This window comes from Zingiber officinale, chromosome 1B (assembly GCF_018446385.1).
Source record: "Zingiber officinale cultivar Zhangliang chromosome 1B, Zo_v1.1, whole genome shotgun sequence".
NCBI classification, from domain to species: Eukaryota; Viridiplantae; Streptophyta; class Magnoliopsida; order Zingiberales; family Zingiberaceae; genus Zingiber; species Zingiber officinale.
Genome location: NC_055986.1, coordinates 156,206,874 through 156,220,108, shown reverse-complemented (window position 1 = coordinate 156,220,108; position 13,235 = coordinate 156,206,874).

Here is a 13,235-nt window from a genome sequence, read left to right as displayed (position 1 = left end):
AGCTATCTTTTCTTCGAGTTCCATTTATTTCATAAGCAGTCTGAATCGGGAGTGGACTTTTCAGCTAATCTCTTGTCCAAGGTGCATTTATTTCAAGAAGTTTGAATCAAGTTACTTGTTTGAAGGGGACTTTTCAGCTAATTTTTTAGTTTTTTAAGAGGTAGAGCTTGAGAACATTTTTTGTCCACGCCTTCCTTTTATGGGTTCTGGGTTCTGGGTTCTGGCTTTCTTCTTGATAGCGAAGGATTTTATTGGATCGACACGTACACGAAAGAGAAGTCAATCACGTGATTTTAAAAGTGTTTTCTTTTGAAATTTGAAATTCTACCAATGGAAAGAAAACAAAAACAGAAAAGAATAAGAACGTAAGTGATTTTTATTTAGTTGAGAGTATTCGACGATTCCTATTTTAAGACCCAGATTCAGTGAATCTATTGATGGATAATTCATTAAATATCTCTTCTAAAACTACTGGAAGAGGTGATCGAGTACAAGGAAAAAATTGAAACAAGTGTAACACGCTACACTTTTTCTTTTGCAGAAAGTAATTACATAATTTGATTTCGTTACCCAACACTTTCGAAAATGATTGGCTTAGGCTCGGTGTTGGATGACTCCTCAGTAGTAGTTGGACGCAGCAACATCGTAGCAGAGCAATAGCAGGAAGCCGGAGCAGTTGAAATTTCAAACAGGCGCGTAGAAGCTCGTAGAAGAATTGGTGAAGAGTGCTTGGTCGAGTAATACTTTTATAATGTGTACAAGGCACCTTCCATAGAGCTGAAGGCACCTTCCATAGATAAAACTTTATATTGAAAAGTGCTATTCCTTATCGTCGACGTAGTCAGATTTTATTCGATGGAAGACGCCTTTCATAGCACCGAAGGTGCTTTCCATGAACAATACCGAAAGCGTTTCGAGTACTATTCACTCGAGATTTTTTTTTTCTCCTTTTGCCCTGCAAGGTAGGTTAGTGCAACACGATAATAACTAACCTATAAAATAAAGTTAGTACAATAATAATATGTTTAATTTATGACTTAAACCTTGTCCTCCAGATCAGGATCTAGTCAGGGTCTCAATTTAAATTTTCGAAATAGATCTAAATTGGACCGATGCCTACTGTCCCCTCAACCGAGACACATCCTCACTTAGTCACTATTCTCCAGTGACTTACCTTCACATACCAAGTGTCAAGTTACCTCCTTGACGTCAATCTGACCCACCAAGTCTTCCGACCAGAATCGCACATCCGGACATCGCTAACCGGAAATTGAACATCCTGATCTCTTGTCGGAATCACGCATCCGGATTTCCTCCTACTACAATCCCATATTTGGAATTCGCTAATTGGGAATCACACATCTCAACTGGACTTCCTGCTTGGTGTCAGGTCCTCTTGACCTGTTAAGTTAGTCAAACCCTGCACACTCGATAACAATATTAGATCAACAACAAATCTAACTTTAATTCATTTATCATTTATCAAAACTCAGATTTGATCATTGGTGCTAAATACACTAACAATCTTCCCATTTTTAATATAATGACAATCTGGATTAAAGTTAGAAAAATATGTAATAATAGGAAATAGAAATAAGACGATTCAAGATAAATAAAATTTAATAATTTCTATTTCTATTTTATTCTCTTGATTATTTTAGGGTTAAGAATTTCAAGATTTAGTTTGTCTTTTTTTTACTCAATACTTAACCTCCTCCTTTAACATTTATCAAAAATAATGCAGATACACATAGCAGATTATGAAAATTGTAATAAAACTTTAGTAGGTATAAAAAAATCTATATGTTTTATGGGAGGAAGGAGTTAATATAATTCTTAAAGAAATTTTTAAAATTTTCAAATGGATTTCAAAATGTTGAAAATTTTTAAAATAAATCTTTTTACAAAGCTTAAATTATGAAAGAAGTTTAGAAATCGTTTTACAAGATAATTTTTAAAAAACTTTAATAAAATGTTACACAAATATTGTAAAACAATTTAAAGTCTTTTCAACAAAATTTTACTAAGTAAAATAAGTTTGAAAGTACTAGGACCCATTTAAATTTTTTGATTTTTTAAAAAATTTTGAACATTTTGAAAATTGACTTTACAAAATAAAATATTTTATACAAATAAATTTTACAAGAATTATAGAAAAAACAATTGTGAAAAAGTTAGTTTGGTTGAAAAGTGCATTTTAAAATTTCAATCATTCATTCAAAGTTTCTTTAACAGTATTTTCAAAAATAGATTTTCAAATTATAAAAACACATGTTTAAAAAAAATACGAATTTTTGGGAAGCAAGTATTTTGTGAAAGTATTTTGCCAGCAATTTTGAACGTGATATTTACAACAAGTAAGGAAAGGAAATAAATTATTTTAAAAATTATTTTCAAATATACTCCCTATGAACTTGATATATTTTAAAAAATATTCATCTAAAAACTTTGGCCTTAAATGTCTAATAGTTAGTTACTAACTAACTATCAAACGATAGTAGTATTCACTTGGTTAGTCAAGTTAAATAAATATATCCAATTAGTGTTTGATTAAAATTGATTACTTAACCTCATCACTATCATTTTGGTATTTTTCACTCAGACTTGTGTTGATGCACTGATATAAGCATATGAAATCCAAGCAATAGGTCTATGCATCTCACGTCATTCTAAGTTTTTGAATACACAATCAAGGTAGAGCTAGTGTGTTTGTGAGATGCTCGATACCTAGATCTATAAGAACATACTTTCTATAGATTTGATCTACTCTAAGGTCAAAACTAATTTTGAAATACTAAGAAAATGAGAATTTTTAGAAAATATAAGTAAAGAATTTTCCTATAATTTGTAAACCATTTGAAAAATAACAATCCTAGTCTATCGTACACATATCTAATTTTCATTTTAAGTTGCTAAATTCGAGTCCTGATAATGGTTTCGTAAAAATATTGGGCAAATTCGATTTTGACTCAACATAGTTAAGTTCAATATCGCCTTTGGCTACATGATCTCTTACAAAATGATGTTTAACTTCTATATATTTAGTTCTTGAATGATATACTGGATTTTGGTCAAATTTATTAAACTTATGTTATCAATCAATTATTATAGTTTGATTTTGGTTCTTGAATGATAATGGTTTGATTTTGTTTTGTTTTTAAGTTTAAACTTTGATTTTAAGAATTCATTTTGGTTTGAATTTAAGAGTTTAGTTGGATTTGTTTTTAGGTAATGGATTTCATTTTTAAATACATAATATTGATTAATTCCTACTTACGTGGTCAGACACACTTTTGGAACCCACGCTTTAGCTTGATTCTTATTTTTGATAACTAATGATATAAAGGATTTGTTGTGGAAAATACTGCACTTAAATATAATCTTAAGGGAATTTTCAGAAATTTTTAGAAATTTTCTGAGAATTTTTCAGAGCTCGTATGACGAGTTTACGAGGATAAATTATTGGGTCAGGGGAAAGCCTATTTAAGCTACCCCATTTAAACGAGGAAATATTTCTTTTTCTTTTATTTTTTTCTTTTCTAATTTCTTCTCCCTAGTCGCCGTTTACCCCACCGAAACCGTGCCCTAAGCCTCGACGTCGACCGCCTCCTCCTCCCCAACCCGATCGGCTTCCCCAAACCGACGGCACCAACGTAAAGCGACTCCTCTTCTTCCCCCACACGTACAAAGCCTTTTCCCTGCATCGATCCCCTTTGCCCGATTTCCCTCGCTCCTTCTCCATCGCGAGCACCAGCGCCTTCCCCGATGCGTCGCCGGCGTCAAACGAGGGTTGGCCTCGTGCCCTAGTCGTCTCTCTTCACCATTGGCCGCTGTTGGCAGACGCGAGAGCTTAGGCGTCGTCGTTTACCCTCGGTTGGTCGTGCCCTAACTTCGATCCATCGCACGTCGCCACTAGATCGAGCCAGTGCCACCCGATTGCCGGCGTGAGAGGGTGTTTAGGATCCGAGGGTAAGTTAACTTCAACCTGTTCTTCTTCTTTTGATTCTCTCCGACTCGCTCTGTTGCTGATTTTTCCTCTTCCTCTCGATTTCCTCAGCTGATACCCTAGTGCCATCATCGGAGGGGAATTTTGGTTATCGAATCTAGATTCTTGGTCGTCGCCTACCTATTCTTGGCAGTGCACACCAAGTGCTCACTGGGAGCACTTGTTCCCATCCCGATGCTTGCTGATCTGACATTGGCAGTCATTTGCGTTGCTGCCACAGAAGCCATAATTTCCAGCAGCAAGATCTCTAGCAGTGAATTGATAGAAGGATACTCAAATTCGGGTAAGCTGAGGGTTGATTCATGAATAAACTTAAAACAAGTTGGGTTGGTGACATGGTTGGAATTTGCTAATCTGAATTGAGTAAGGATTTAATTGGTAGTTGGCTACTGATTCGTGTGATGATCAAATAAGTATGATGGATCCAATTTGAGATAGCTAATTTGGGTTGGTTGTTTAGGACAATCCAAATTAAGGTTCCTAATGAAATTAGGATTTAGTTTAGCTAGTTACATTTGAAATTAGCTAAAATTATATGTTTGATGTTGCAGGACTTTGATTCGAGACGAGAGTCTCAACGTGGGATCTTTCGGATATGATTTCCATTTTTTAGGCAGGTATCTTGACTTATCTTTTAGATATTGTCATTTGATATGCATAGTGGATTTTAATGAGTAGTAATAATTATGTATATCTACATCGGTATGTTATTGTTTGATTCTTCAGCATGCTTATTTATTACCTATTTTGCATCCATTACCTTCTTGTTTATTTATGCTCATAGAAGTAATGACATACCATGCCTTATGATATACCGGACTAGATATTTACCATATCTGATACGTGTGCCTAAATCTTCTTATTTGAGTCATCTATTTTTGGTACATGTTTTATGGAGGTAGATATGGTTAGGATTTTCATACTTAGTGTCATGCACTATCTCGCATGATTACATGCTGAGCGATTCTCGACTCTATTATTGTTGAGTACATCACCAGTTACATGGATCTGCACACACAGCCACTCATGGGTTAGTGGTTTTTATTCAGACAGGGTGTGTTGCAGCAGGTTACTCTGTCAGTGCTCCGCTGGTCCACTCATGGGTAGTGTGACGCAGCATGGTAGCAGGACAGGGATCCCTCCTCTGGACTTGATCAAGGAGATGAGAGCATTGAGCTCCCCTACTTATGATTTGGGGTAGGAGGATAGGTATACTTCGACAACATCCTGTCCACTCAGTCACTCAGGAGCAGTGATGACAGAGTGCACAGTTGTCACAGTCCTACCCACACAGTGTCACCATCGTGTGTAAGATGGCTGACTGGCATCAGGGATGACCAGGACATGTCATTTGCATCATATGCATGATTACATTAATTGCTTGTGTTTGTGCACTTTGTTTGTTGCATATTTGGTGGATGCATATAATTGACATGCATACAGGAGAAATGACATTTTCGGTTTGACGACCTTATTATTCAAATAGGAGGTCGTGGTGAGTACAATTTCTCTCATTTTCTTCAGTTTTGCATTTTCCATTATTATTCTGGGAGACTGTACGCATAATTGTTACTATTGGTTATTTCCTACTATGCATGTCAGCTTGGTATCCGCTGAGTGTTGGACTCACCCCGTTGATATATTTTCTATTTCAGGTTGAAACTGTGAGGAGATTCTAGTCGCTAGTCCCCACTAGGTGTCGAGATGGTTTTATATTATTGGCTTGTGTTTCCTTGTTAGTGAACTACATATTTGTGATGTATGTGTTTTGCACTTTGGATTTTATATCGTGCTCGGGTATGATGCCCATGTTTCAGCTGCGAAGGTTTTCCTTTGTGTTGTGTTTTCTTCGTTATAGTGGAGTAGGTTTTTACCATTATAACTGTGTGGTTGTGTCAGCCGAAGACTGAATTATATAAACTGTGTGGAATGCTTATCTTATTTTATTATATATGTTCCGACCGTGTTGGTCGAGGTTTATGAGCCCTGAGGGCTTTGTAGATAAGTTTCAGATTGTCACCCGTACAGGGAAAATGCTGCCAAAATTTCCTTGGACAGAGATTCCCCCGGGGCGTGACAATTTATTTGGTATCAGAGCAGGTTTACGATGCTTGTTTTTCGTGTTATGGATTTTTGAGTTAATCTGATACCAATTTATTTGGTATCAAAGCCAGTTTGAGATGTCTGTTTTTCGTGTTCTGGATTTTCGAGTTAATCTGATACCAATTTATTGGTATCAGAGCCCAGGTTTTGTGAGTCAATCTGGGTAATTTTTGGATTTATACGGTTTTCCATCGATTTTCATGTTTTGGAGAATATCGAGATATTCTTAGACAAGGTTATATTTGGGGACTTGGCAACGACGGAACATCTCTAGACGACAAATAGGTAAAATATTTAATTTTATAATTTTGGTACTGTATTAATATCTGGGTCATAATTTAACAGATATGAGGCGAAATGCACGCATTCCCGTGCCGAGACGTGGTACGGGACGACCACGCAAGAGGACATTGGAATCCCTAGCAGCAGAGTCGCTAGAGACGTCTACGGGGGTTGAGCATGTCGATCAGGGACATACTCTTTATAGTGTTGTGGGCGCGTCGGGCTCCCAGACCCCGATGGCTTCTTTATAGGTACCTACCTCGATTGTACCCGCCGTACCCACCCCTACCGTATTTACGGTACCACCAGCGGTACCACCGACATACCCGACACCTACTCCAGTCGTGCCCATTATGTACCCAGTACCACCACCTACTGTAACTCCAGCCACACCCACCTACATTGACCCTGCAGTGCCACCAGCGACACCTGCCCCAGCTTATGTAGCAGCACCGGGGATACCTCCCTCGGCCTATCCAGCGGTACTACTTGTAGTACCAACTCCAGTGGTTTCGCCAATTCCCACAGCAGTCCCTACTCACCTTACTGATATAGTTGCGGCACGAGCTTGGATCTCAGCTTTGACAGAGTCGATGAAAAGTCGATTCACACTATTCCGCGGAGAGACCGATCTGAGTGTGACCCAGTTCTGGATAGAGACTATGGAGCGGACATTCTTCTATATGGCTTGCTCCGAGTGGGGGAAAGCAGAGCTGGCTGCTTTCCATTTACGGGACGAAGCCGATATCTGGTGGGATATGCAACATTCTATCATAGGCGAGCAGAACATCACTTGGGTGAGGTTCAGAGAAGCTTTTGAGAACCGGTACTTTCCATGGTCATATCAGATGACACGCCGTCAGGATTCTGAGTCTTCGACAGAACAACCGCATAATGACAGAGTATAATGATGAATTCAATCGGTTGGCCAGATTTTGTCCAGAATTAGCTGCTGAGGACAAGTCTCGTATGCTTTAGTTTGTCCAGGGACTGGATGGACATCTGCAAGTAAAGATTACCGATTTTGGGAATTCGCTTTACATAGAGACATTGAACAGAACTCTTATGATTGAGTCAACTCACCAGAGAGCATATCCGGACAAGAAGAAGAAGCAGACAGATCGGACATCAGGACAGATTCAGCCGCCACAGGCTACCGGACAACAGCAGAATGGTCGCAGTCGGCCAGGTCAGGGAACTTTTGGGGCATCTGGTCGGCCTCAGAAGTCAGAGCGATCTTCATCAGGACGTTTCCGGTCTTCTCAACATAACCAGAAACAACCCGCCAGCGACATTCACTGCACCAGATGTGGGTCCAGAGACCACATCACCTCAGCCTGCTCCCTAGGGCAGTTAGTTTGCTATTATTGCAAACTGCCTGGGCATCTGAGCTGAGATTGTTCGCTGAAGGCTCAACACATTGCTTCCAGGGTTTCTGTTCATGGAGGACAACCCAGTCAGTCAGGGACTCAGCGAGGAGGGCGGAGAGCCCAATCTTAACATAGCCAGCAGAGGACATCTCCCCATGTAGTAGCTGCAGATGGCATGCACGAACAGGAGCACTCCAGCGCCATTATAGTATCCAAGAGCTCTGTTCCAGGACCTCAGTGTTGGTCCCTTTGGAGGCCGGCAAGAGGAGGGGTGAATTGCCCTACAAAAAAAAAAAACAAAAAAACTTTTCTCGGATATTCAACTAATTTAAAAGAACTTGTAATAATAAACAAAATAGACTAATTAGAAATAAACTCAGACACAGAGGGTTAACTTGGTTTGCAATCAGAGGATTGCTAATCCAAGGCAAAGATGGCGCACTATCTGATTCTCCTCTGGGCGGAGTAGCCTCTTACAGCGTTGCCAGTACAAAAGAATAGAAAGCACAGAGAAAATGAATTACAAATTGGTTGATTTAACTGTACAGATCAATGTTATATTTATAGCACTGGTCGGGGCGCCCCGAAGGGATTCCGGGCGCCCTGGGGGGATAAAATTTTATCCCCCAACGATCAGATCACGTTTGACGTGATCCTGATCAAAATCCGGGTCCGGGCGCCCGGAATGGTTCCGGGCGCCACGGACTGGTCCGAGCACCCGGAATGGTTCCGGGCGCCCCGGACTGGTCCAAGCGCCCCGGACTGTTCCGAGCGCCCGGACCAGTAAAGTCAACCTGTGTTGACTTTTTCATCCGGGACCACTGCTCTGGTTCGGTTCGGCTCGATCCGGATCTTCTACTCCGGATCCGCTCGCTTGGGTGATCTCGGCCATCCGGAATAGGGCTCACCCGAACCCAAGTTCCGACCTTCTCCTCGAGCAGCCTTTCTTCCCGGTTTCTCGTCCCTCGAACGCCGCGCACATTCTTCTCGTTCACCAGTGTACTCTTCCGTGATCACCTCGTCCCTCGGACGCACCGAGCCCGTCGGCTCTCTCCCCGTGTCGTCCTTCTCGCTAGCGGCGTCTTTCGCTCGACTTCCTGTGTTCCTAAACTCCTGCACAATTAGACACAAGGGTTAGACAAAGCAGGACCTAACTTAACTTGTTTGATCACATTAAAACACCTTGGGATTCCAACAATCTCCCCTTTTTGATGTAAGCAGCCCAAGTTAAGTTAGGGTAAAACAGATGCAATAAAAACAGTCAATTTGCAATTAATTTACAAATAAGTCTAAAGATTTTTCAATTAAAAAAAATATATTACCTCCCCCTAGACTTGTTGGTGCGGTTAGCACTAACGGTCTAACTCAGGTTTTGATGAATGACAAATCAGGTTAAGTTAAGTGTGTTGTTGTCTGACACCTTTATCAAGTGTGCAGGAAAAGTCCAGCTAGGTCGACGGGCTGACCGGATAGCTGGCGAGAAGTCCAGCTAGGTCGACGGGCCGACCGGATAGCTGGCGAGAAGTCCAGCTAGGTCGACGGGCTGACCGGATGCTAGGTCGACGGGCTGACCGGACGCTGGCGAGAAGTCCAGGCGGGTCGACGGGCTGACCGGACGTCTGGCGGTAAGTGAGGTAAGTCATCGGAGGGGAGTGACTGCGAGGACGCGTTCCGGGTAGGGAACATTAGCGTCGATCCGGCTTAGATCCATTTCGGATATCTAAGTCGAGATCGTGACTAGATTCCGGTCTCGGAAAACGGAATCTAAGTCATACTCATTCTATAAAACTGTGCAACATTCTTTGTTGCAGGTACATTTGCCTCGGACTAACCTTTTCTGCAGGAGAAGGACTTTCTGGAGAAGAGGGGTCCGGGCGGCATCCGGCGCCGGAGGTCCGGCGCCGGGATCCGGCGCCAAGGCAAATTTCATCCAGAGTCGTCGCCACGTGGAGCATCATGGTTTGTGCAGCTCGTCACATTCCAGGCGCCTGGAAGGGATTCAGGCTATAAAAGAAGCCCCAGGCAGGAGCTTCAGAATCAATCATCAACGAGAACTTTCGATTGCTGGTCCATTGCTCTACGTTCTGCGACGCTAACAAAGCTCCGACAAAGTGCTTTTCGTTTTTGGTTAATTTTCTTGTCGGTATTACTTTGTTTCATTAAGCATTTCTGTATTCATTTTGTAATTATATTCGAATTGCTAGTGATTGCCCAACGAAAGTGGTCAAGGACCACGGGCCTTCGAGTAGGAGTCGTCACGAGCTCGAACAAGTAAAAAACGCTGTGTCTACTTTACTTTTCCGCTGCGCTAATACTCTATATTTTGAATCGATATTCACCCCTCTATCGAACCTATCGGTCTTACAAGTGGTATCGAAGCGGTACCGCTCTGATTTGTGCAACCACCAAGGGGTGAAATATTTTTAATTCCAAACTGATATTATTATCTTTTGGAAGATTTTTCGTTACACTTAGTTTCTATTTTTTATCGCTAATCCAAGACGAAGTCTTGGAATTTTTCTAGTTAATTTAGTGTGTGCAGGATAAGATGTCTCAACAAGAAGGCTTCAGACAGTTCGTCCTCCCTATTCAACGGGGATGATTTTTCGTATTGGAAGAGAAGAATGGAGGTCTACATGAAGACAGACTACGACCAATGGATGAGCGTCACAAAGGCTTATAAAATTCCAGTAGACAACTCCGGAAAATAATAGACCCTGAAGAATGGACAAATGATTTAAAGAAAAAGGCATCAATGGGAAGAACTGAACCAGGTCGGACCGCATGAAAACGCTAAGGAGCTCCGGGATAAACTGATCGAGCTGCACGAAGGAACAAGCGACGCGAAGGTAACAAAAAGAGATTTGCTGTTAAATAAAATTTTTAATATAAAAATGCAGGAAGGAGAAACGGCGAGTCAGCTCCACGCGAGAATCAAAGATATCCTCAACGGTCTTCACGCGATAGGACACCAAATGGAGAACCGAGACTTAATAAGGTACGCGTTAAATGCTTTTCCGCGAAATAATTTGTGGGCATCAATTGTAGATGCTTACAAAATTTCAAAAAATCTATCTAAATTAAAATTGGATGAACTCTTTTGTGAATTAGAACTTCATGAGCAAACTAACGCCGGGGTCGAGAAAGGTGTAGCTTTAATTGCAGGTTCCTCTAAAGAAAAGAAGAACAAGCCCGAATCTGAAGAAGATTCCGATCAAGACTCTGAGGACGAAGAACACCTGGTGAACCTGGTAAGGAAGATGTTCACCAGGAAAAAGAGAAGCTTCAACAAACAGGATCTTCAGAAGATCAGTTCGCCAGCCGACTCAAGAAATGTCACATGTTTCGGGTGTAACAAAAAGGGGCACTACAAGAACGAATGCCCAAGATTGAAACTTGACAAACCAAAGTCAACAAAGAAGAAAGCCCTCAAAGCAACATGGGACGATTCCTCCTCAGACGAATCGGAGGGAGAAAGGCAAAAACACCAAAGTCACCTCGCGCTGATGGCTCGCGAAGCTGAAACGGAAGACGAATCAGAGGAATCGGAAGACGGGTCCGAACCCGAATCGAGCCACGAGTCCGTACTCGTTTCCGAAGGTTCCGAAGAGGTATACCGAAACTTAAATCATAAATTCTTTAGAATTATCTCGTGTTTAAATAAAAAATTAGTTAAATTGGAAAATGAAAATAAATCGCTTCTTGAGGAAAATCAAAACCTCAAGGAACAATTAAAAAATTCGAATCCAACTCAAGACCGAACACTTGAGGAGGAGAATTTATCATTAAAAAGTGAAATTAATAAGTTAAAAGAATTGTTGGAAAAATTCACAACAAGATCTAAAAATTTAGATTTAATTCTAAATAACCAAAAGGCATGCTATAATAAAACCGGACTTGGATATAAGTCAAAATCAAACAAAACCTTTAAATCATTATTAACCCAACACAAAGCAACTAAACAAGCTTGGGTCCCGAAAGCGTGCTTAACCACGCAAGTAGGACTTAATCAATTCTATATACCTAAAGATAAAATACATTATATAAACTTGAATAAATCAGATCAAAAACTAAAAAATAAATTTAACTTAAAATCAAAATTCAAAACTCAACAAAATTTAGACTATCACCAAGTTGATTATAACTATAAAAAGAATCGACACAAACCCAAAATCTAAATTAATGGCCAATAATTCAGGGGGAGGCTCTAGAATAGCTGGCACCTCCAAAACTAACATACCTGGGGTAATCAAGGTTAGTTAAAAAAAATAGAGGCAGTTAACTTGACTCATGGTCTGGTGAAGTTTTTGGATGATAGTACGTTAGGGAAGCTTGGGCATCGCATGTCTAGAAAGATATGGCTTCGATGCATTTGGCCAAGTGGACTGACCGAAGCTACCCTTAAACGAATCCTAACCAGTTAGACCAAGATTTAGTACTAAGTTCCGTGGATAGGACTATTCGGAAAACTTCGAAAGGTTGGTTACTTCTAATGATGTCCCTGTGACTCACCAAGCTTAGAAGTTTATCCGAAGAATGCCTATTTGTGGAAACCAAAACTAAATCTGAATCTAACACAAGTTAAACCAAAAGTCTGTAATCAAACCAATTTCATCTCACAAAATCATAGGATTCCCTGATTGATAATATAGATCGGGTGAGATGAATAAGGCTTAACTTAATTTTAAATTTTCAAAAATTTTAATTTTAAACTTAAAAATTATTTTCAAAATTTTAAACTTAAAAATTATTTCCAAAATTTTAAACTTAAAAATTATTTTCAAAATTTTAATTTTAAACTTAAAAATTATTTTCAAAATTTTAAACTTAAAAATTATTTTCAAAATTTTAAACTTAAAAATTATTTTCAAAATTTTAAACTTAAAAATTATTTTCAAAATTTTAAACTTAAAAATTATTTTCAAAATTTTAATTTTAAACTTAAAAATTATTTTCAAAATTTTAAACTTAAAAATTATTTTCAAAAATTTTAATTTTAAACTTAAAAATTATTTTCAAAATTTTAAACTTAAAAATTATTTTCAAAATTTTAAACTTAAAAATTATTTTCAAAAATTTTAATTTTAAACTTAAAAATTAATTTCAAAATTTTAATTTTAAACTTAAAAATTATTTTTAAAAATTTTAAACTTAAAAATTAATTTTAATTTTAAACTTAAAAATTAATTTCAAAATTTTAATTTTAAACTTAAAAATTAATTTTAATTTTAAACTTAAAAATTAATTTTAAAAATTTTAAACTTAAAAATTAATTTCAAAATTTTAATTTTAAACTTAAAAATTAATTTTAATTTTAAACTTAAAAATTAATTTTAATTTTAAACTTAAAAATTAATTTCAAAAATTTTAGTTTTAAACTTAAAAATTAATTTCAAAAATTTTAATTTTAAACTTAAAAATTATTTTCAAAATTTTAAACTTAAAAATTAATTTTAAAATTTTAAACTTAATTA